Source organism: Echinops telfairi, unplaced genomic scaffold (assembly GCF_000313985.2).
Source record: "Echinops telfairi isolate 266 unplaced genomic scaffold, ASM31398v2 ScPeMD7_12;HRSCAF=54, whole genome shotgun sequence".
NCBI classification, from domain to species: Eukaryota; Metazoa; Chordata; class Mammalia; order Afrosoricida; family Tenrecidae; genus Echinops; species Echinops telfairi.
In genome coordinates this window covers 4,189,111-4,211,603 of record NW_022103909.1, presented here as the reverse complement: position 1 = coordinate 4,211,603, position 22,493 = coordinate 4,189,111, and the positions used below count along the sequence as shown (strand labels likewise).

Sequence of the window (22,493 nt, the reverse complement as noted above, 5' to 3'; positions counted from 1 at the left end):
GCTAGAGAAGCGGAGGCGGAGGAGCTCCTTTCCTCAGACCCCGGAGCGTCCCAGACGCAGAGCCCGGAACTGGGGGACACGGCGTTGGCGGGGACACCGAGTAAGCGAGGCCGGGGGGTGTGCGTAAGAGGGGTTGGTGGGTGCCAAAAGGGACCACAGAGGGGCTGAGAGCGGGCTTGGGGGAGGACAAAGGGGGAGGGGGCAGTTGTTGGGGGAGGGGATCCGGAGGCGAGAGGAAACCGAGCCCTTGGGGACTTGAAGCGCCCAGCGGGTGGGGGAGCTCTGGGCTTTGTGGGGGCCGGCGAGGCGCTCGGCTCCAAGTCTGGGGGGCGGGGGCGAGTTTCGCGAGGGAAAGGCCGGCGAAACAATGGAGGGAAAGGGGACTCCGGGGTGAGCGTGTGCGGGGCATTGGGTTTGAAGAAACAACGAGAGGGATCGAAAAGAATCCAAGCACGGGTCGTTAAGACGGAGAAGTCCTAAGAATTGGTAATGCCGTGGGATGCGCCAGGTCAGCATCTTGGTGTCCGAGGTCCTTAGGAATTGGGGGAAATAGTGGGACTTGAAAATACAGACCAGGAGGCATTATTGGAATGGAGGGAGGACGGAATGAGAAGTATGGAAAAGGGGCCAGAGAAATACAATAGAACCGGTCGGCGCTCGGATTACAGCCGAAGGGAGAGAGCATAGGATAGGTGGACCAGAGTGGCATCTTTCTTCCAATTCATCGTGGACGATTGGGTTCTTAGAAGGTGGCTCTTTCTCAGGCTTTCCCTCTGCTTAGGAGTACAAGCTCCTTTTAATGATTTGCTTATCACTGAAAGACTGCTTTCTTGTTAATGCGTGTCTGTAATGTGTATTTCCTCCCAATTAAGCAGGTCCCTGTATGTAATTTATCTTTCATTAATGAAGCAGGAAAAGGACAGATCACTCCAAATAGGAATTTGGTGTTTAGTCGGATCATTGGTAATGTAGAGTTGAGGATTTTTTATTTTTCGGGGGGAGGGGGAGTGCTAAACCAAGAGTTTGCTGCTGTTTATTTCATTTTTCGTGTGGTCACCCTTCCCCCAGGTCAAAAGGCCAAATTCAAATTCTAGGTACTTCGTTAGAATTGCTGTTTCTCACTGAGAAATGATTATGTATCATCTGTTCATTGGTTCCGTGCTAATTGGGCTCCGCTTCAAGAAATTGTTTCTTGATAGTGGATTTTTGAATTCGTAGGCTGCCTCATGCCTTCCAATTTGAATTCAGGTGAGTTGAGAAAATTGTGGGAAAGTGTGTGCGAGGTGGTGATTTTTGCATTATCCTTTGAATTTCTAGGCCAAAGTTGGAAGCTAGAAGATAGCTGCTTGGACATGGTAGTTCACTCTTATTCATGATTAGCTCACGTGAAGGAAGGCTTTTATTAGGCATGGCATTTTGCTGACACATAAGATTTTTTTGTGACTTCATCAGTTGGTTTTTAAGAAAGTAGTATCAGGCTGCTTTACAAAGATCCAAAAAGTAATGTTCTACATTGCCTTTTCAAATATGTTGTAAAAACAGAACAGAGCAAGAATGAGTGCAGTATCCTCCTTAGTGATCATATGGCTCTTAATCGACTTCTTAAATGGCCCTAAGTTTGGTTTGCGTGCATTATCTCATTTAATGTCATCTTCACAACTCTTTAAGTGAAATACTTTTATTTCTCATTTCATAAATGATGAGGTTAAGTAAGGTCACAAAGCTGGTAAATAATGAAGCTGGATTCAAATCAACCTTGACTGTCCCCTGTAAGTCTTCACTGCCTGGCATTCTTCCTGCAACCCTCTCTCTTCCCTCCTACCCCCCCACCCCCATCTTGGTGGTGGCACAAGCAGTATGACTTAATTGAAATTTGGGTTGAAATTAACTGTAGAGTGGGTTTGTAGGCTACACCTGTACAGTTTATTGAAGGTCCTCTGCCTTTGTGACTGAACAAAACTCCCCTAGTCCTGGTAAATAGTTTACGGCAGTGGTTTTCAACCTTCCTAATGCCTCGACCCTTTATACAGTTCCTCATGTTGTGGTGACCCCTCAACCGTAAAATTAGTATTTTTTTAACCATAAAATTATTTTCGTTGCTACTTTATCACTGTCATTTTGCTACTGCTATGAATTGGGCGGCCCCTGTGAAAGGGTCTCGACCCACAGGTTGAGAACCGCTCGTTTACAGGCTCCTGAAACCATCTGGCTGAGGGTTTTCCCGGTGAGTGCACTAATTTTCTGTTTGGTGTAGTAATGCACACGTGGCATGCCTCCTTGTAGAAGTCAGCCAGTTGTGAGCCCAAACCAATGAACTGTGGGAAACAATTGAAAACTGCTGAGTGCTCAAGTGCCCTCCAAGCACCTGTTGAATCCACAGTTGGTACTGGCATTGCCTCTAAATATAGACTAGATCCTCTTAGAAACTGGGAGTGAAACAGCTGGGGCCTGAGGGAGGGGTGGTAGGTTACTGGCCAAAACATCAGCTTAGTCGCTGGAGACTGATCCAGGGGTTGCAATGGGCTGTCCGGTGCTAGGGAATGGCAGGAGGAGAGAGGATTGTTTATTTGCTGAGCATTTCTGTATTCCAGGAACTGAATTCAGTGGTTTTATGTTACCTTGTAAGATCTTCAAACAGCCCTGGTAAGTCATTAAGTATTAGCCTCCCTTTTTAGATGAAGCTCAGAAAAGTTCAGTGATATGGATAGTGTCACTCAGTAATGGTGAAGAAAGTTTGTTTGAGGGGGCGTCAAAAAATTCATGGCTAAACCTCCACCTGTTTTGCAGTATTTGGAAAGAGGAAGTTAACAGCTAATGTACTTAAAAAGAAAAGAAAGAAAAAGATAATGGATTATTTCTACGACATTTTTGAAGGTTGTACCTTTTTGTTTGTTTGCTACCTGCAATTTCCCACAGTAGAGCCAGTTTTTGGAGAGTTGGGAACAAAAAAATCACTCTTTAGCATCTACTTTGCTTCTCTGTTTGAAGTAAAACTGATGATTTCAGTCCTGCTGCTTCCACTGGTAAAGGAGCCTTAGTGGTGTAGTGCTTATGGGTTGGTTTGGTAACCACACAGTCTACAGTTCGAAACCACCAGCCTCTGAGGGACAAAGACAAGAAGATGATGAGCTTTCTACTCTGGTAAAGAGTTTCAGTCTCAGAAACTCACAGGGATAGTTCTACTTTGTGCTGTAGGGTTGCTATGAGTTGGCATCAAGTTGATGGCAGTGAGGTGTTTGTTTTTTTTTGCTTGCGTTGGAGACCAGAAGGAAGGAAAACCGTGTGTTTATTCTGACTTAAACCTTGGGAAGGAGAGCCCATTGATTATACTGGCAAATGACCTCTGGTAGATTAGAATTTCACTTCTTCAGGTTCCAGTTTGCTTGGATGACATGACAATGGCCTGCCCAGTTGCTCCAGGCTAATAACTAGCCTCTGGAGGCTGACAGTAAAGCAGCTTGTTTATACTTCTTGCCACATTTTTTTGGATATGTTTTGCAACTAGGGTTTGACCATAATTTTGGCTTGGTTACTTTTCGGTGGTGGTCTTACCATCTGTTCACTGGGAGATGCTCCTCCACTGCCTTCCCTGTACTGTGAGCTGGGCAGTTACACTGGAACGGGTTTGAAAGGAAATATTTTACCTATTTTTACGGCTGGCTCTCTCTCAGCCTCTGCCTCCTCATATTTATGTATCATGACATCTGATTAAAGTACATTTCAATTTAGCAGTCAGTGTACTTTTGAAAACCTTTTGGACACCTCAGCTTAAGAAAATGGTAGTTTCTGGCATAAGATGTGAACTCTATTCCATGTGGAAGGAACCATTTATTAGATACAAATCTTTGCCGTCAGACCTGCACACGTGGTTGATCATCTTAAGAAGGTTTATCTGTGTGTGTTTGAAAATGAGCATTTTGAGTTCACGATGTTGCCTTTAATTGAAATTCAGTATCCTCTTTTCACCTTAGGATATTTTACATGTTGGAGTTGCTGGCTAACTGCTTATCTTCCATGCCCCTTTTCATTCATTGAAAAAAGCTTGAGTGCTTGCTATGTGCTTTAAATATTTTAAGCAGTTAGCTTCTTGAAATGGATAGAGCAAGAGGTGAAATTCGTGGAAGTCATTTGTTTGATTCGTTTTCTCTTTTTCTTTGTCTACCTCTCTATATATTTGAGGGGAGGTTCACAACGTTTGTGGAAAAACTCCATAACCTCTTAATTCCATTTTCCATAAACTTTTTGAAGCCCCAACTCATAGTATGTGAGCTTTATTTTTACAATTGAAATAGTTTCGATTAACTGCAGACTGACAGTGAACTATCCCTTAGGATAGGTGTAAACTCCCATTTCAGTTTTCTTCTAAATGTCACAGGAAGTTAATTATTCCTGTATCTTGCGTCTTCAGATTATTGGGCTACAAAGGGCCGCCAGTCTGACATGACATTTTGCCAGGGCCAGTGGGAGTGCCTTGCGAGATTTGCTAGGCCCATTCTTTTTTTTTTTGCCCAGTCTTAACCTTGGACGTGATCTGTCTACCTCAGGCCAACTTTCAGGCAGTGAAATTGGTCCTGACATATTTCTAAAGTTTGTTCCCGTCTCCTCATCTTTATGGTGTCTCTGGATGGTGCTTGACCTCCTAACCAGAAGGTTGGCAGTTCAAACACAACTGGAGGAGCCTGGGAAAACAGGCCTGGTGATGTGTTTTCAAAATGTTAAGAGCATTGAAAACCCCGTGGAGTACAATTCTGCTCCGACACACCTAGGGTCAGCGTGTGGTAGAATTGACATGTGGGCAACTAACAACAAACACTTCATCGTTCCCCAAAACCCCCCACTCACCCAACTCATAGTAACCCCAGGATAGGACAGGGTAGAACTGCCTTTGTGAGTTCCAAGACTGTAACTCTTCAGGTGAGTAGAAAGCCCATCTTTCGCCCTCAGCGTGGTTGGTGGGTTCACATCACTGACCTTATGGTTGGCAGCCCAACTGGTAGCCACTACGACACCAGGACTCCTACCTCATCCTTAGGTTGCTGGATATTAAAGGATTGCCCTGAGACCAGCAGTCAGCCTCCAAGTTCAGATCCACCCAGCCCTATGAGAAGTGGGCTCCTGAATTAAACATCATCTACATTGATTTCGCAGCACCTAAAGGTCCTTAAAACATTTTGCAGGGTCTGAGGGTATAGCCATTAATGGGAAGGTAGTTAGTATACTGTAGCTAATTTGTGGTTAGATACAGGTGATTGGAGGTTTTTTTGATTTCCAGTAGTTATGTAGAGCTTCTTACTGCTCAAACCTTAAATAACACCCTGGAATTGCCCCATTATTCAATTGACAAAGTGACATGATTGTAGTGTATATTGTTCTTCAGAATTGGCTAAAGGGTATTTGGGTCCCTGTGGTAGTGTTAACATTAAGTGCTAACTATATGCAGAAAGGTTGGTGTTAGAACTAACCTAGGTGTGCCTTAGAAGAAATGTCTGGTGATGTGCTTTTGAAAGGTCACAACCTTGGAAATCCTATGGAGTGCAGTTCTGCTCTGTGAGGTTGCTGCCATGAGTTGGAATCTATTGGACAGCAACTGGGTGGTTTGCTTTGAAGGGCATTTGGGACTGAGGAGGAGGTTTGTAATCTGACCAGTATGTGATTGTGCATGACTCAAAGTTGCCAGTGATATACTTCCTATTGACCTGGATATGACTACAGAGACCAAATTATAAGGCCAGCAGGCTTTCCTATCTTGAGTACTTGTGTTAGGATCTGTAGCAAATGACTTGCTGCTGTTTTAGGGTCATCCTCAGTAATAGAGCTATCCAAAAAACCCAACCCAGCTGCTTTCGATTTGATTCTGACTCACCGTGATCCTACAGGATAGAGTAGACCTGTGCCATCGGGTTTCCAGGGCTGTAAGTCTTACAGAAGCAGACTCACGTGGAATAACTGTCTGGGTTCAGGCTGCTGACTTTGGGTAGTAGCTGAGTTCTTGAACCAAGGCTGTGTTACCAAGGCTACTTTAATAGAGCGATACTTTTCCTTAGGTAAGGAGTCCTGGTTGGTCCACTTAATGTGGTACCAGAAGGTTGGAGGTTCTAATCAAGCCAAAAGGTGCCACAGAAGAAAGGCCTGGTTGTTTACTTATGAGAAGTCACACATTGAAGTCCTTGTGGAGCACAGCTGTTCTCAGAGGGGCAGAGCATCTCATTGAGTTGGGATGGGCAACTGGTTTCTGTAAATCCTCTACTTGCTCTGTGATTGTAGTATGTCAAGGTGATAAGTCCACGGTGGCCTCTTTTTGGCCATCTTACTTTTCGTTGATTCAAAGGGTGCTGTAGCTTGTGGTAGGAAGTGGCTTTTCCACTTAACTTTGCTTGGTTATTCTCCCATATTTTTGGAATAAAGTGAGCCCTCAGTTCCAGGGTCTCATCAGAAAGAATCCATCACATTTGATGAAAATCGTGAAACCTGCCTGTAAACAAACATACAAGATGAGACAATGAGGTATTGTGCCTGAATGGTGGGCAGGACGGGACCACACAACACCAAGTCAGCCAGTTAGCTTAGACCCAGACTTGATGTCGTTATAAACACTAGGATTCTTGAGATGCTTAATCTGATTCTTTGTTGACATTTCTTGTAGCAAGGCTTAGTTGGGTAATCTTTTCCCCTCTGTCCTTGCTCAAAGGTTGCATGTTAATAGGCTTTAAAAAATTGTTATTTGGTGTTTGTTGTCAGTCTGCTAGCACATAATGTTATGATGATCCTTTAAATTAGACCACAAAGGATTATTATCATATCATATTTTTATAAACTTTGAGCCCAGGAAACAACACAGGCTTACAAAGGTGTGTTTGGATACCTCGCTTGTTGGGGAAGAGTGAGCTGAAAGGAGGGAGAGTTTTGCTTCTTCTTGATTGAGGTGTGGTCTGAGCTTCAAATGTTCAGCCCAAAACAGGGTCGCTGGGCATTGGAATCTACTCATTATCCTTGGGCTGAGTTTTGGTTTTGGACATTTGGTGTGGTTTCGACTTTGGGGCTGTCAGTAGTGCTCCTATGAACATTTGGGTACGAGTATTTGTGTGAATACCTGCTTTCATTTCTCTCAATTCCTGGGAGTGGAAGTGGTAGATCGTATTGTATTATTTTTTCTTTAATTTTTTGTGTGTTCATGTGACAAAAGTATTTATACCAAAACATTTCCAGTTCAGCTATTTCTGCATGTAAAATTGAGTACCATTGATTCCATTCTTCATATTGTGTAGCCATTATTAATATCCTTTTCCAAATGTTCCATCACCATTAACTAGTGAAATGCCCCCAAGGAAAATCTCCCCTTTACCTCTTCCTCCTGAGAGGAAACAATCTTTGTTTCCTATATATTTGCCTATCTTGGAGCTCTACTGTGTCAGTGCTTTAAGCATGTGGTGGCTAGTTGAAAGGTTGGTCATTAGGACCCACCAGCCACTTCGTGGGAGAAAGATGTAGCAGTCATTTCCATGCAGACTTAGAGCCTCCAAAACCCTTTGGCGCAGTTCTCCCCAGTGCTTGAGGGTCACTTTGAGTTGGAATTGACTCCATGGTAGAGGATTTGGCTTTTTTTGGTTTTGCATGTTTTATGTAAGTCAGGTTGTAAGTATTTGTCCTTTTAAGACTAATTGCGTCACTCAGCATCGGGCTTTCAAATTCACCTATAATGTGGCTTTTGCCAGAACTTCATTGCACCTTACGGCTGAGTAACACTCCATTTTTGTATAGACTACATTTTTGCTTATTCATGTATCGGTGAGGAGCCCTGGTGGCGTAGTGCGTTACACATTGGGCTGCTTACTGCAGGGTCATCAGTTCGAAACCACTGGCTTTCTATGGAAGAAAGATGAGGCTTTCTGCTTCTGTTAAGATTTATAGTCAGAAACCCACAATGGCAGTCCTACTCCGTTTTATAGGGTTTCTTAGTTGGAATTGACTTCATGACAGGGAATTTGTTTTGGTTTGGTTTATTCATCTGAAGGACATTTCTGCTTTTCCTATATTTTGGCTTTTGGGAAGCATGAACACTGGTGTACAGGTTTCTTTTTGTATTACTGCTTTCAATTCTTTGGGGTATTTGTTTAGGATTGGTATTGCTAGGATAGGTTCAACTTTTGGAGTAAATGATAAGTTCTTTTCCACAATGACTGTATCATTTTACAGCCCCACTAGTAGTGGCTGAGGGTTCCATTTTCCCCCACAAACTTGTCAGCCCTTAGTGCTTTTTAAAAAGAATCATTGCCATTCTGATGGGGGGTGAGGTGGTATCTCATTGTGGTGGTGATTTGTATTTCCCTAATGACCAATGCATTACCTTGGGCATTTTTCCACGTGCATTTGGCCATTCAATATCTCTTTGGTGAAATGCCCTTTCAAGGCCTTTGCTTATATTTTAATTGGGTTGCTTGTCATTTTGTTGGTGTTATGACTTGAGTTTTAATGGCTACAGAGTACCCATCTCAGTGTGTGCACATAGTATGTGCTCATTAAATATTAGCTAGTACTCTAATTAGTTATTTTTGCTCCATGTGCCCTGAGTTGGAGGGCCATTTGTGGCCTTTCTAATCAGGGAGACGCAACAAAGCCATCATTTGTCCAAAGCTATGTCAGAGTCGATGCTTTTAACTGATACCCTGAAATCCAGAAATTAGAAGCATGCACATATGTGCAAAATCAGGTTTATCTTTGTCAGGAAGCTGTATATCATCACTGTTTAGTTTATTCCTAAGAACTTTAAAGCAGTAGTGCCATGTAGTTATAGCTGAGATTTAGATAATCTTTCTTCATTCTACCCTGTTATGAGACATTTACTATAAATGTTACAATCAGAATAACAATAACAACAACAAAAAGCAGGCGAGGAAAACCCAGTTTCTATAGTTAATGGTGTGCACTTGATGTATTACCATTGTTTTTATGCTTATTGCTTCTTGGCTTTATGGGCTGGTCAAATGAGGAAGACAGATGAGAATAGGAGATCAAAGTAATTATTAATTTAGAATCGTGCCCGCTGGTCAGGGCTATACCATCTTGAATTGATTAATAGATTTTGCCAGGTTTTTGGACAGGTATACTCATCTCAGTATGTCATGATAATAGCCCTAGTAGCATCATAGTTAAGCTGTTAACCAAAAGATTGACAGGTGGAACCCATCGAGTAGCTCCCTGGGAGACTAGACCTGGCAGTGACCCCTTAGAAAACTTGATGGGGGAAATTCTCTGTCACATGCAGTCACTATGAGTTGGAATCACCTTGATGGCACCTAGTGATAGTTTTAAGCAGAACAGAGAAAACCACATGCAAGTCTAACTGTGGTTTTTCTTTTAGCAGCTGCAGCAGTGGAAGTGTACATACCCAGGAACTGGTGATTATTCAGATCCGGCCTGCAGGTCCCCTTCCCGTGTACTGCTCAGCTTGGACCTACCCCTCCTGTCTGTGCCTTTGCCGTCCCGAGAGCTCTGCCCGCAGTGCCCCCTGAGTCAGTGGATGAGGCCTCAGGTCTTCCTGAAGTCTCAGGCAGACTTGAACACGTCTCCTTTGGGGCTTTTAAGCCCTTTACGTACTTTTATGTACTTATTCTCACATTTAAAAAAATGTGCATTAAAAAAATATTAAAAGCACTGCATATACCCGGCAAACAGAATTGAACAAAAGTTAACGGTGAAGTCTTCTACATTTCTACTCCCCTGAGGCAATGACTGACTATACTTCCTCTGGTATCTCCTTGAAGAGATAGTCTGTACTGACACAAGAGTTTTTACTGTGCATGAAAATGTTCTTTTTTTTAATGGCAAAGGAATTAGTGACTCACAAACTCAAACTCGCTGTCATTGAGTTGATGCCAACTCACTGTAACCCTCTAGGATGGGTAGAACTCCTTTGAGTTTCTAAGACTGTTAACTGTTGACAGGAGTAGAAAGTCCCATTTTGCTTTTCTCCCTTAGCGCGGCTGGTGGTTTCAAACTGTTGACTTTGTGGATCGCAGCCCAGTGCATAACCAGTGTGCCACCAGGGCTCCCTTCATATGTTGTAAAAAAACCCAAGCATCCTAGGACTAAGTAGTTAGAAAAGTGAAAGATCCCTTTACCTTGATCCTCAATCCTTGCCCTTAACAAAGAACACTCTCCTTTTCAGAAATGATCTGTTTGTGTCTAGTGTATATGTTTCTAGATTGCTTCACTTACTTTTATTTACTTAAATGCATACATACATAAAGAATCACAATATGGTATATATTACTCTGTTCTTAATAGATCCTAGAGATTTTCTTTTTTGTATTGAAAAAGTTTATATTTAGCATTAACCAACTGGACTCAGTTTAGATGATTCCGATTTTGTTGGCAACATCTAAAGCGTCACAGTCAGGAGACAGTCAATCAATCACATGTCTTCTTCTTGCTGTCAGACCTGATCTCAAGGTGTTGACCTTGGCTATGTCAATGTCAGAACTTATTCACAGCCTGTTTGATCTGGTGCTTGGTGGCCTTGACATCCATCAGCAATGAACACAAGTGTGTTGTTCTCTTTGATCTTCTTAATGGTGGACTCCGTGGTCAAGGGGAGCTTCATGATGGCATAGTGGTCCAGCTGGTTTCTCCTGGGGTGCTCTTCTGAGGGCATTTGGGCAGCCTTCTTAGCCTCAGGGTCTCGAAGGTGGCTGATGTGCTGACTGTGTGTGTGTGTGTGTCTACAGATGCCTTTCAGCACAGCCACCTTCTTGTCCTCCAACCCCTTTGCTTTGGCTTCTGTTTGGGGAGGGGCAGGGGCTTCCTTCTTTACTTCAGGACCTGGAGACTTTTTCAGGTCAATATATCTACCGTATAAACTTGAGTATAAGCAGAATTTTTCATCACATTTTTAATGCTGAAAAAGCCCCCCAGTTTTTTTGTGGTAAAATTAGGTGCCTCAGCTTATACTCGAGTATATACGGTATTGAAAAAAAAACCCACCAGGCCTGTTGCCATTGAGTGGATTCTGACTTAAGGTGACCTGTGTAGGATTATTGGATTCTTTTAATTTCTGTAGGGTGTTCACTCTGTAATATACCAAGAAAACCCAAACCCATTGCCATCTAATTGGTTCCTACTTATAACGACCTGAGGTTGCAAATCTTTGTGGGAGCAGACAGCCTCATTTTTCTCCCACTGAGGGGCTTGTGGGTTTGAGCCACCGGTCTTGTGGTTAGCAGTCCAATACTTACCCACCAGTACTCCGGAGATCCTTTCATAATATACATATGTTATATAGTAATGCATAATTAGATTTAATAAGTAAATATACATGGTTTTTAAAACCATTTATCAATTCATGTAGTGTTTTTAGTTGTTTTATTTTAAAACGTGCTTGTTGGTGTATATATGTGAATTTATGTAGGTGTAAAACCTCAGTCTGTGTTTGATATTCCTGAGATTTTTCACTTGTATCCTAAAAAGTCTTAGGATCTAATCTAGTCTTTCCTTGTTTTTCATGACCTTGACCCTTCTGAAGAGTCCAGAGTCTAAAGACTGTTCCTTGACTTGGGCTTGTTTTCTCACGATTAGGTGGAAGTTGTGGATTTGGGGGGAAGAACATCACAGAGGGATTGTGCCCCTCTCATGGCATCACATCTGGAGGTGATGATGTCAATATGTCTTATTACTGATAATATGAACCCTGATCACTTGGTCACTGTAAAATTTGTTTTTTCCACTTTATTTGTTAAAAGCGATCATGAAGTCCATCACCGCCAATGCCCCACCAAAACCAAACTCAGCTGCACTGTCCTGGAGCCTAGTCTGACAGTGTTTCCTAGACTGTAAATCTTTATGAGAGCAGACAGCTTCATCTTTCGCCCAAAGAATGGCTGATGGGTTTGAACTGCCCACCTTGTGGTTAGTAGCTCAGTTGCTTATCCTTTAGCTCATGGGGAGTGGGGGGATATTAAGTTTTGCCTCCTGTAATAAGATGTGTCAAAGACTCTGTGTACATATGTTAAAACGCCACAGTAATTAGTGAGGTATTTTGGGAAATTCTTTGAGGCTATGCAAATATTTCTTCTTAAAGTCACACCCATTAATTTTAGCATTCATTGTGCATTCACCGGTGGATCTGGCCTGAAGCAGTTATTACTGTGCTGCTTTAATGTTGATTTTTTTAAATTTCTTTTGTTACTTTTACCTTTATTAATTGGGATTTCTCTGCGAGCAGATTTGTCCCTTTTCCCCCATTTATTACTTAATCATTTATTTACAGTGTTCTGGACTCATAGATATTTATTTTAGTCTTTGGATTTCAACATTAATTATTTTGTTGCTCATCAAATGGCTTTGGAAAACAATACCAATTGATGGCTCTCCCAGTGGCTGTAAATAGTGAGCCTTTATGAGTTGGGTTGCAGACATTGTCGCTATGTTCTAGTGAATGAAGTACTTCCCTGATCAAGAATCCCAGTGGTGTAAAGAGTTAAGTGTTGGACTGCTTAACTGTAAGGTCAGTGGTTCAAACCCACCAGCCACTCTGTGAGAGAAAGATGTAGCTGTGTATGCTCCCCTGAAAGTTCACAGCAGGGGTCGTCAAACTTTTTAAACGGGGCCAGTTCACTGTCCCTCAGACCCGTTGGAAGGCCAGGCTATAGTTAAAAAACACACAAAAACTATGAACAAATTCCTATGCACACTGCACATATCTTATTTTGAAGTAAAAAAATAAACGGGGCAAAAACACCCGGTGGGCCGCATGTGGCCCGCCGGCCGTAGTTTGAGGACGCCTGGTTCACAGTCTCCTCGGGAACCCAGAGGTGTCAGAGCTACTCCATTCTTTAGAGTTACTCTGACTTGGAATCGACAGCAGTGGGTGGTGGTAGTGGGTCATCCTTGATTAAACATGAGATTGAGTGGGTTTTTTTGTGTGACTCTATTTCTTTCTTTCTCTTTCTCTCTTTCGACTACTTTATTAATTGTGTTTTTGGTAAAAGTTTATACTGCAGGTCAGGTTCTAACTGGACAGTTTCTTACAAGATGTTCATTAGCATTAGTGACATTTCACAATGTGTCACCATTCTCTTTAATTTCGTGCTGGTTGTTCTGTTAATCTGGCACTTTTATGAGGGAGCCCTGGTAGCATAGTGGTTAAGAGTTGGGCTGCAATCCATAAAGCCCACAGTTTGAGACCACCAGCTGCTCTGCAGGAGAAAGAAGGGGCAGTACTACCCTGTCCTATAGGATCGCTGTGAGTAGGTATCAACTCCATCACTGTGAGTTGATTTTATGAATTTTTAGTACTTTCACTTTATGAATTTTCTTTTGTGTATACTTTGCCCATTAAAAATAGTGTGATTTTGGTGAGGGTTGTTTTGTTCCTTTTTTTAAAGTTTTATTGGTACTTCCTCCACATATTATACAATTCAATAGTTCAGTCCTAGCAAGAAGAGTTATACAATATTACCATAATAAATTTTACAATATTTTCTTCTTCTGTGTACTCATTGTTATTTATGCCTTTTTTCCCCCAATTTTGCCAAAAGCACACACAACAGAACATTCTCCGGTTCAACAACTTCTATCTGTGCAATTAAGTGCCATTGATTATACTTTGTGTTGTTTAGCCATTATTGAGGTCCCTCTCTAAGTGATTTTGGTGAAGATTTACAGGGCAGTTGAGATTTCCATTCATCACGTCCTAAGGTGACGTAGGCCAAATTCTTCACAGAACCTGAGCAGACACATTCCTCTTCCGGCTGTTCATGTCCACTGATCTCCTTTGCTCCATCCGTTTTACTTTTTTTTTTTTTTCCGGTTTTGTTTTAAAATAAGCTCTGGCCAGTTTTATTAAAGAAAAATATTGCAGGATTTATTTTTCACCAGTCTGTTCTGGCATGCTTCTAATGATATCAGAATCACCGGGGTCGATAATGGCCAGCCTGCACACCCTGTAGTACTTGCCACACGCTGTGCCCAACTCGATGTTGTGGCCGCTGTTGTGAACACCGGTTTGGCCAACATGGCGTAGTACTCGATTTCTGATTTCCTCAAGGCCGGGCAGTTGTTGGCCAGGATGACCAGTTTCGCTTTGCCTTGCCTGATCATCTTCAGCATCTACTTGTGGCCCAGTATGTGCTTCCCATTTTTCATAACGAGTTGGAGCCTCGAGTTGATGGACTCCAGCGACTTTTTGTCTTCTTTGTGGCGACCATCTTCCTGTCTTAGGTGCTGGACGACCCCCAATCAAGAGCAGCTGCTAAGATGGCCGGGAAGGGAGAAAGGCCATTTTACATTTTTTATAGAAGTTTTTTTATATCCTGGATATTAATCCTCTTAAATAGGAGTATAATATTTTTGTTTTGGGCAGAAAGCCTTTTCCGTCGCTCTCTTTTGGAAGTTACAAAGTAATACGCTTATTGTAAAATATGTAGCAAGTGAACAGTGCTCATCCTCCCTTTAATTCAGTTCTATTCTCAGAGTGCTCATGTTTTATCCCACAAGACAGCAGATTGATATTTTTCTTTTTAGAACTCTATATAGGTCAAAATGTGTGTGTGCATGTTTTGATAACGATGGGATCATGCTCTATTCTGTAAATTGATTTTATCAGTTAACAAATATTGAACCCCATTGTGCTGTAGATATTTATTTCTCTCACTAGATTTTAAGGGCTTACAGACCAGGACTGATTTTTCTCTAAAACTGTTCTTTGTAAGTGACACTACCATTTATCCATGTGTTCATGTCTGAAACCTTTCATTTACTGATATAACAGAGTCTTACTGAGTGCCTGCTATGTATTATCTGTCTGATACAGGAGTGAGCTAAACGTAAAAATCTGTGTCTGCATACAGTTTATATTCTGTAGAGGATAAAACATTAAAAAAAAACCTGAAAAAAGCCCAAACAGGTAAGGAGATATAGCTAGAGAGGGGAAGAGAGAGAGAATGAAAAAATATTGAGGTAAAGGTGGTAAGAGAAAAGTCCTTGTTGATAACTTAGTATTTGAGCAAAGACCTAAATTCAAACTCAGTTTCATAGAGCCAATTTTGAGTAATAGTGACTCATAGGACAGTCTTTTGGGAGTAGAAAACCTTGTCTGTCTCCCTCGGAGCAGCTGGTGGTTTCAAACTGCTGACCTTGAGGTTAGCAGCCTAACACGGAAGCTCTATTCCACCATGGTTTCCTAAAGACTTAAAAGTCGTCTTTGATTCTTTCCTTTTCCTAGTACATCAATTCCATTCCCCATTCCCGCTGCTTTCATTGTATTACAAACCCACACATCAAGCGGGTAGATTGATTTGGTGGTGGAAGTATGTGAAAGTTGTCTTTTGACTGTTTTAATATTCTCGGCAGGTTAGGAAGCACTGCTCTGTTGAGCATGAAGGTAGGGAGAGCTGATGGAAGTTTGTGGAGAAAGGAGAAGGTGTGATAATTGTCATATGGGAGAATGCTGTAGTAGGGAAATGCAGGATTGTGGGCCTCTTGGGATTAGTGGTCATGAATTGAAAGTGAGATCAGTCAGTATGATTGTTTTGTTTTGTTTTCCCTTTACCCACATTTGGCTACCAGTGGTGTATGTTTATGGAATGGCTTTAAGGAGGGGTTTTGCCAAGAGAGCAGAACAAATCTGAAGAGACAGGAAACAGAGGTACACGTAAAGAGGTGATTCTAGAGGGTGCATGGGGGAGAGGGGAGGAGGAAGGTAGGGGGAGGGGGGAAAAGGAAAATGAGCTGATTTCGGGAACCCAAGAGGAAAGCGAATTTTGGGAATAATGAGGCAACAAATTTATAGATGTGCTTTACACAATTGATCTATGTATTGTGATGAATTGTATGAGCCCCAATAAATTGATTAAAAAAAAAAAGAGGTGATTCTAGTTATGTTGTGAGGTGCCATGGTCAATCTGACTCATAGCAACCCTATGTTCAACAGAGCTGAACGTTGCCCGGTCCTTCGCCATCCTGCAATTGTTCTTATGCTTGAGCCCATTGTTGCAGCCACGGTGTCAGTCCATCTTGTCAAGGATCTTTCACTGCCCCTCCACTTTACCAAGTATGATATCCTTCTCTGGTAATTGGTTTCTCCTGACAACATGTCCAAGGTACGTGCGATGAAGTCTTGCCATCCTTGCCTCTAAGGATGCTCTTTACTCTACTTCTTCCAAGACAGATTGGTTTTCCCTTTTGGCAGTCCATGGTCCTTTGAGTATTCTTTGCTAGCACTATAATCAGACACATCAGTTCTTCTTTGGTCTTCCTTAGTCACTGTCCAACTTTCACATACATACGAGGTAATGAAAATACCATGACTTGAATCAGGTACACCTTAGTCTTCAAAGTAACCTCTTTGCTTTCCAACAATTTAAAGAAGTCTTGTGCATCAGATTTTCCCAAAGCAATGTGTCCTTTGAGCTCTTGACGGCTGCTTCCATTCTAACAAGACTCGGTAGATGTTCAACCACAAGAGGATAGAAGCACAAGGAAATGGGTAAAAGATTGTGAAACAATGATAGAATCAGATTGACGGTCTTGGTGGGGTCAAAGGAGTTGGAGTTTAGGTATGTGAGAGCATGAGCCATAAAAAGAGTAGATTATAGAGAATCATGATGTAGGTGTGATCATAGATTGAGTGGGCTGGGTGTAGGACAAGATAATTGGAGGAGCGGAATTCATGAACTGAGACAGGCATTCTGAGAGCTGGTGCTGGAAAGTCATCTCCATATGTTTTGAAATATCTGAAACAGGACAGGGAGAGTGTAATGTCACAGTGAGCCACGTAGTGCGTGATAGACTTTTCATACAATATTCAGAGCTATCGAGCTTGAGAGGTTGACTGATTTGGAAGCATCAGTGAGGAGCAAGAGAGGCACCCCACCTCACCCAACCATCAGCTCAGCATCCAGGATGAAACAACTTTAACCACTTAGGACTGAGAGGAGGGGAGTATGTCCTCAGTGGAGAAAGTTTTGTTCTTACTGCAAACTCCTGGACACCTTCCCCCACCAAAATAGCTGCCTAAAGACAGGAAGCTATCTCATTCCAAGGGTACTTTTTTTAAAAGTCATTTTATTGGGGGCTTTTACAGCTCCTACAACAATCCATACATCCCTTGTGTCAAGCACATTTGTACATATGTTGCCATCATCCTTTTCAAACATTTTTTTTGTACTTGAGCCCTTGGTATCAGCTCATTATTTTTTCCCTCCTTCTCCCACCCTCATGAATCCTTGATAAATTATAAATTAGTGTTATTGTCATATCTTACACCATCTGCTGTCTCACTTCACCCATCTTTCTGTTGTTCATCACCCTGGGTGGGGAGCATTATAAATCAATCATTGCGATTGGTTCCCCCTTCCTCCCCCAATCTTTGCCTTACCTTTATGGTATCGCCACTCCCATTATTGTTCCTGAGGGGTTTATATCATGTGGATTCCGTGTGTCGAGCTCTTATCTGTACCAGTATACATGCCCTGATTTAGCCTGATTTGTAAGCTAGAACTGGCGTCATGGTAGTCGGGAGGTGAGGGGTGAGGAGGAAGCATTAAAGAACTAGAGCAGTGATTCTCAACCTTCCTACTGCCGCAACTCTTTAATACAGTTCCTCATGTGGTGACCCCCAACCATAAAATTATTTTCCTTGCTACTTCATAACTGTAATTTTGCTACTGTTATGAATCATAATATAAATACCTGATATGCAGGATGTATTTTCATTTTTACAAATTGAACATAAAGCATAGTGATGAATCACAAAACAATATGTAATTATATATTGTGAAATACTTCTAATTACAAATAAATGAAATCTTTGTCTTGAAGCATGGTGTAGCATGGGTAAGTATTCACGCTGGCTACTCGTATGTGGGCGTATCTGCATATCGGTGGACCCGCCTGGAGACAGATAGAGGAGCGATGTCTCGGTTCTTAAGACTATCGGAAGTGTTTTCTGATGGTCTTAGGCAACTCCTGTGAAAGGGTCGTTCGACCCCCAGGTTGAGAACCACTGAACTAGAGGAATGTTGTATGTTTAGTTGGTGCTATACTGCACCGTGACTGGCTCATTCCTTCCTTGTGACCCTTCTGTGAGTGGTTGTCCAGTTGTCTACAGATGGGCTTTGGTTCTCCACTCTGCCCTGTCATGTTTGCATCGCCAACAGTACTTTTTTGATGAATTCTGCACTCTTTTTTTTTAAATTCTGCACTCTTTTTATCACTACATATGAATGATTTTTATTTTAACTCTTAAGGTGTTGATCAATATTTATGTGGTGGAATGAAATTTCTTAATATTGCTCTTCCACCCAAGTCTCTGTAACTCCTGCCAAATGATTGGGTGGGACTTTGCAAATAGTGTGTGCATGACACTAATTGAGGGGGTTGTTAGTTTTGATTACTGGTACTCCCCTGGCTATAAGGATGAGTCATCTTTGAAACTGTAGCAGCCGGAGAAACCCCAGGACCTTGGAAGAGCACTTAAGATCTCCTTGTGAAGTGATGGAGGCTGTCAAGACCAAAATGTACCAGAGACTGCATGGAGAGCCAGAGGAGCAGCACAGCACCGAGACTATGGGATACCTTGTCAACTGGCCTGAGACTCTGGAACTGTGGGACAGAGTGACAGGCCAGCTGGCTTCCTGACCCTTGGAGACAAAGGCCAAGGGACCACATAGTTGATAACATGAGAAAAACTTGGCTTTTGGCTGAGGAGCAGTGTTGCTGTGGACCAATGACTGCATCCTTACCCTTGGCTGACCCTGACTTGTAAGCTATTGTTGTTAGGTGCCATCTAGTTGGTTTTGACTCCTAGTAATCCTGTGTACAAAAGAAGGAAGCACTGCCTGTGGCATCCTCACACTTGTTCTTATGCTTGAGCTCAGCCACCGTGTCAGTACATCATGTTGAAGGTCTTCCTCTATTTCACTGCCCCACTCTTACCAAACATGATGTCCTTCTTAAGGGACTGGTCCCTCCTGACAACATGTCCACAGTACGTGAGATGAAGTCTTGCCATTGTTGCTTGTAAGGAACATTCTGGCTTTACTTCGTCCAGGACAGCTTTGTTTGTTCTTTTGGCAGTGGGTGGTACACTGAATATTCTTTGCCAATATTATAATTCAAATGCATAGAATCTTCGTAACCTATTAACTTCTCTTAATCTGCGAGTATAGTCTGTGAGTTCTGTGTGGCTATTGCAATGAAGTATCAAACCCAGCATAGAAATAGAGTGCAGTAGGGAGAACAGTTGGTTTCAGAATAGTAAAAGAAGACATGGAGACATGTCTGGCTTCTCATGGCAATAGAGAAGCCAGAGGAGGTCAGATATGTCCACCTCCATTGCTGTTTACCACAGTAAGCTTTCTTTTATTAATAGGTGTTTTTGCATATCTTTTGTCCTTTTAATTTTCAACTTTTCTAGGTCACATTGCTTTAAATGTAGCTTGGTAAACTGTACATAGTTGGATTTTTAAAAAAGTTTGATAGCTTGTCTTTTGATACATTTAATCTTAATATTTAATGTGCTTACTGATACATTCAGATTGCTGCCATTTTAATTTATACTTAAAAATTGTTCTTGTTTTCTGTTGGATCTGTGAAATCTTCTGACTGTTCTGTGTCTCTCTTTAATAGTTAACTATTAAATCTTTAATATGCATACTTACTGAAGTCTAATATTAATATCCCTTCCTCCCTGAACAATAACAAGCACTTTAGAATGCTTAAAAATAATATTCCTTCTTTATACCCTAGTCTATTTTAATTCTATTCTAATTCTAGTTTTAGTCTTATAGAGAATAATGTAGAAACACCTGTGTATCCACCATAATGCTTTGTCACATTTTATACCACATTAATTATATCACATCTGCCTCCTATCTTTTCTAATAGATTCTTTATTGTGGAAATTCCCAACATTGTGCATAACTGGAAAGAATAATGAACCCCAAGTACCTTCATCTAGTTTCAGAGTTTTCCAGATGTTTTCTATTTTTAGTCCTATCTGTTCTTCCTAACTTTGATCAGTGGACATGAGTGTTGTTGTCAACCTGAGCAAGTGATTTCTACAAGTAGTTATTTAGTGACCATTGATGATGGTTGCTTAGTACTAGTCTTTCCCTGCTGCTGCTGCTGGTTGCTGTGGAGTTGACTCTGACTCCCTGAGACCCATGTGACAGAGTAGAGCTACATCATAGGATTTTCTAGGCTGTAATCTCTTCAAACTTAAAAAAAACAACCATTTTATTGGGGGCTCGTACAACTCTTACCACAATCCATCCAGCCAGCCAGCCATCGTGTCAAGTACATTTGTACATTTGTTCACATCATCATTCTCAAAACATTTTATTTCTACTTGAGCTCTTGGTATCAGCTCCTCATTTTTCCCTTCCCTCCCCCACCCTCCCTCCTTGATAATTTATAAATTATTGTTATTTTTTCATGTCTTATATTGTCCAATGTCTCCCTTCACCCACTTTTCTGTTGTCCATCCCCCAGGGATGGGGCTTATATGGAGATCATTGTGATCGGTTCTCCCTACCTCCCCCACTTCCCCTTACCCCCTTGGTATGGCTACTCTCATTATTGGTCCTGAGGGGTTTTTCTGCCCTGGATTCCCTGTGTTTCCAGCTCTGATCTGTACCAGTGTACATCCTCAGGTCTAGCTGGATTTGTAAGGTAGAATTGGGATCATGATAGTAGGGAGAGGGAAGCATTAAAGAACTAGAGGAAAGTTGTATGTTTCATCGGTGCTATTGGGTGAAGGTTTAAGAGCTGACCAGTTTTCCTTTCATCAGTTGATACACTTTTGTTCCATCTCATTGATTTCAGTCCCAACAATGTAACAACAACATTTACCCACTTTCCCCTTGATTTCTGTTTCCATTTCTCTTTCCGAACTCTTCTGAACTTTGTCCTTGGGTAAGTACGGCCATTTCTATGGAGCAGTTCTACTCTGTCCTATAAGGTTATGATGAATCAGAATGAACCTCATGGCAGTTAAAAAAAATTAATGCTTGACCACATTCATAGGTATATTTGCAGTAAAAGTAAATACCCATTCACAAATATCTTCTGTCAAACCTATGTACCTTTGTGGATATATTCCCACTCTTCCACACCCATTCAGCCCAGGCCATCTGCTTGCAGATAGATCACTCTTACTGCAGGAGCGTGCATGTTGCGGTATTTGCCTTGTCACCTTTAACTCTTGTATTCCTCTCATTGTCTTCCCTGGCCTCCCATCATTTTTACTGTATATTGCCTTTCATTTCACCCAAGTTAACATGAATGTACTCTCCAGCCAGTAATTTACCCTCTTCCCCTCTTAACCCTGGTAGCCATCAAAGAATGGTTCTTTTAGTGTGAAAACCTTTTCCTAACTTTTTACACTAGTGGTCTCATGATATTTTACCCTTTATGATTGACCTCTGTGTTAGGCTGAGTTTTCTAGAGAAACAAAACAATGCCACTCATATATTTATAAGAAAAAGCTTTATATTAAGATAGAACTTTATATCAAAAAAGTAGCCCGGCCCAGTCCAATTCAAGTCCGTGGGTCAGATGCTAACTGGAGGCCCTAAGACTCATGCAGCTGCCCATGGGTGAAGTAGGAAGGTGAAGTGGGAAGCTGGGAGAACAGGTTGGAGGCGCGGAATTGCTTGGATCCAAGGTCTACAGAAACATGACAGGGTGCTGACAGCTCCCAGGGTTGCAAGGCCCTATTAGCGACTGGCCACAGATGTGAGAGACAGGTTCCAGGCAGCCAGGAATGTGAAAGGCAGGAGAGACATTTTCCATAGGATGCCTCAGTTGCTGCTCAGCAAATAGGATGTAGATTATTGTCTTTGTGAATGATGTGAATAACTCCCATAGTTATTCCCTTGTATGCTTTAAATTTTTTTTATCATTGTTGTATATGTATATTTGCTAACCATAAGGAACCAGTAGTTCATTGATTGTAAGATGCCTGCAGCCCTCCTGTTTTAATATCTCTGAATTTGAGATTAGCTTTACAATTGATCATTTAATTGGTAGAGTTTTTTCTTTCTTAGTGGGTTCTTAAGATAATGGTATGTCTTATGTCTGGCTTTTTAGTTTAGAAACAATATTTTAATTTTTAAACTATAAATTTATTAACGGCATTTTTATTTTATATAAGGGGAATAATGTTGTATGTACTATCTTTTTTGAGTCTTCCTCTCCCACTCAGTATAATTAATTGGAGGTTCATCCACATTGTAGCATGTATCCATAGTTTATTCCTTTTTATTGCTCAGTAGTATTCCATTAAGGAGCCCTGATGGTATAGTGCGTTAAGTGTTGAACTACTAACTGAAAGATGGACAGTTAGAACTTACCAGCTGCTCTCAAGAGGAAAGATGACACAGTTTGCTTTTGTAAAGATGTACAGCTTCAGAAATCAATGGAGCAGTTCTACTCTACCCTAAAAGGGTCACTGTATATCCCATGGTAGAGGTTTATCACCGTTTGACTGTCCATTC

The 22,493-nt window shown here is 41.7% G+C and overlaps 1 protein-coding gene and 1 pseudogene across 1 annotated transcript in view; one reads left to right on the top strand and one right to left on the bottom strand.

The window, feature by feature from the left end:
* The first annotated feature begins 14 nt into the window (after nucleotides 1-14).
* SPATS2 (spermatogenesis associated serine rich 2) overlaps nucleotides 15-22,493 on the top strand; it is a 139,200-nt gene continuing 116,721 nt past the window's right edge. The window contains exon 1 of the mRNA XM_013006956.2: nucleotides 15-100. The gene's annotated coding sequence lies outside the window, so the exon portion shown is untranslated. The remainder of the gene's footprint in view (nucleotides 101-22,493) is intronic.
* Nucleotides 13,811-15,953, bottom strand: LOC101650162 (annotated as a pseudogene).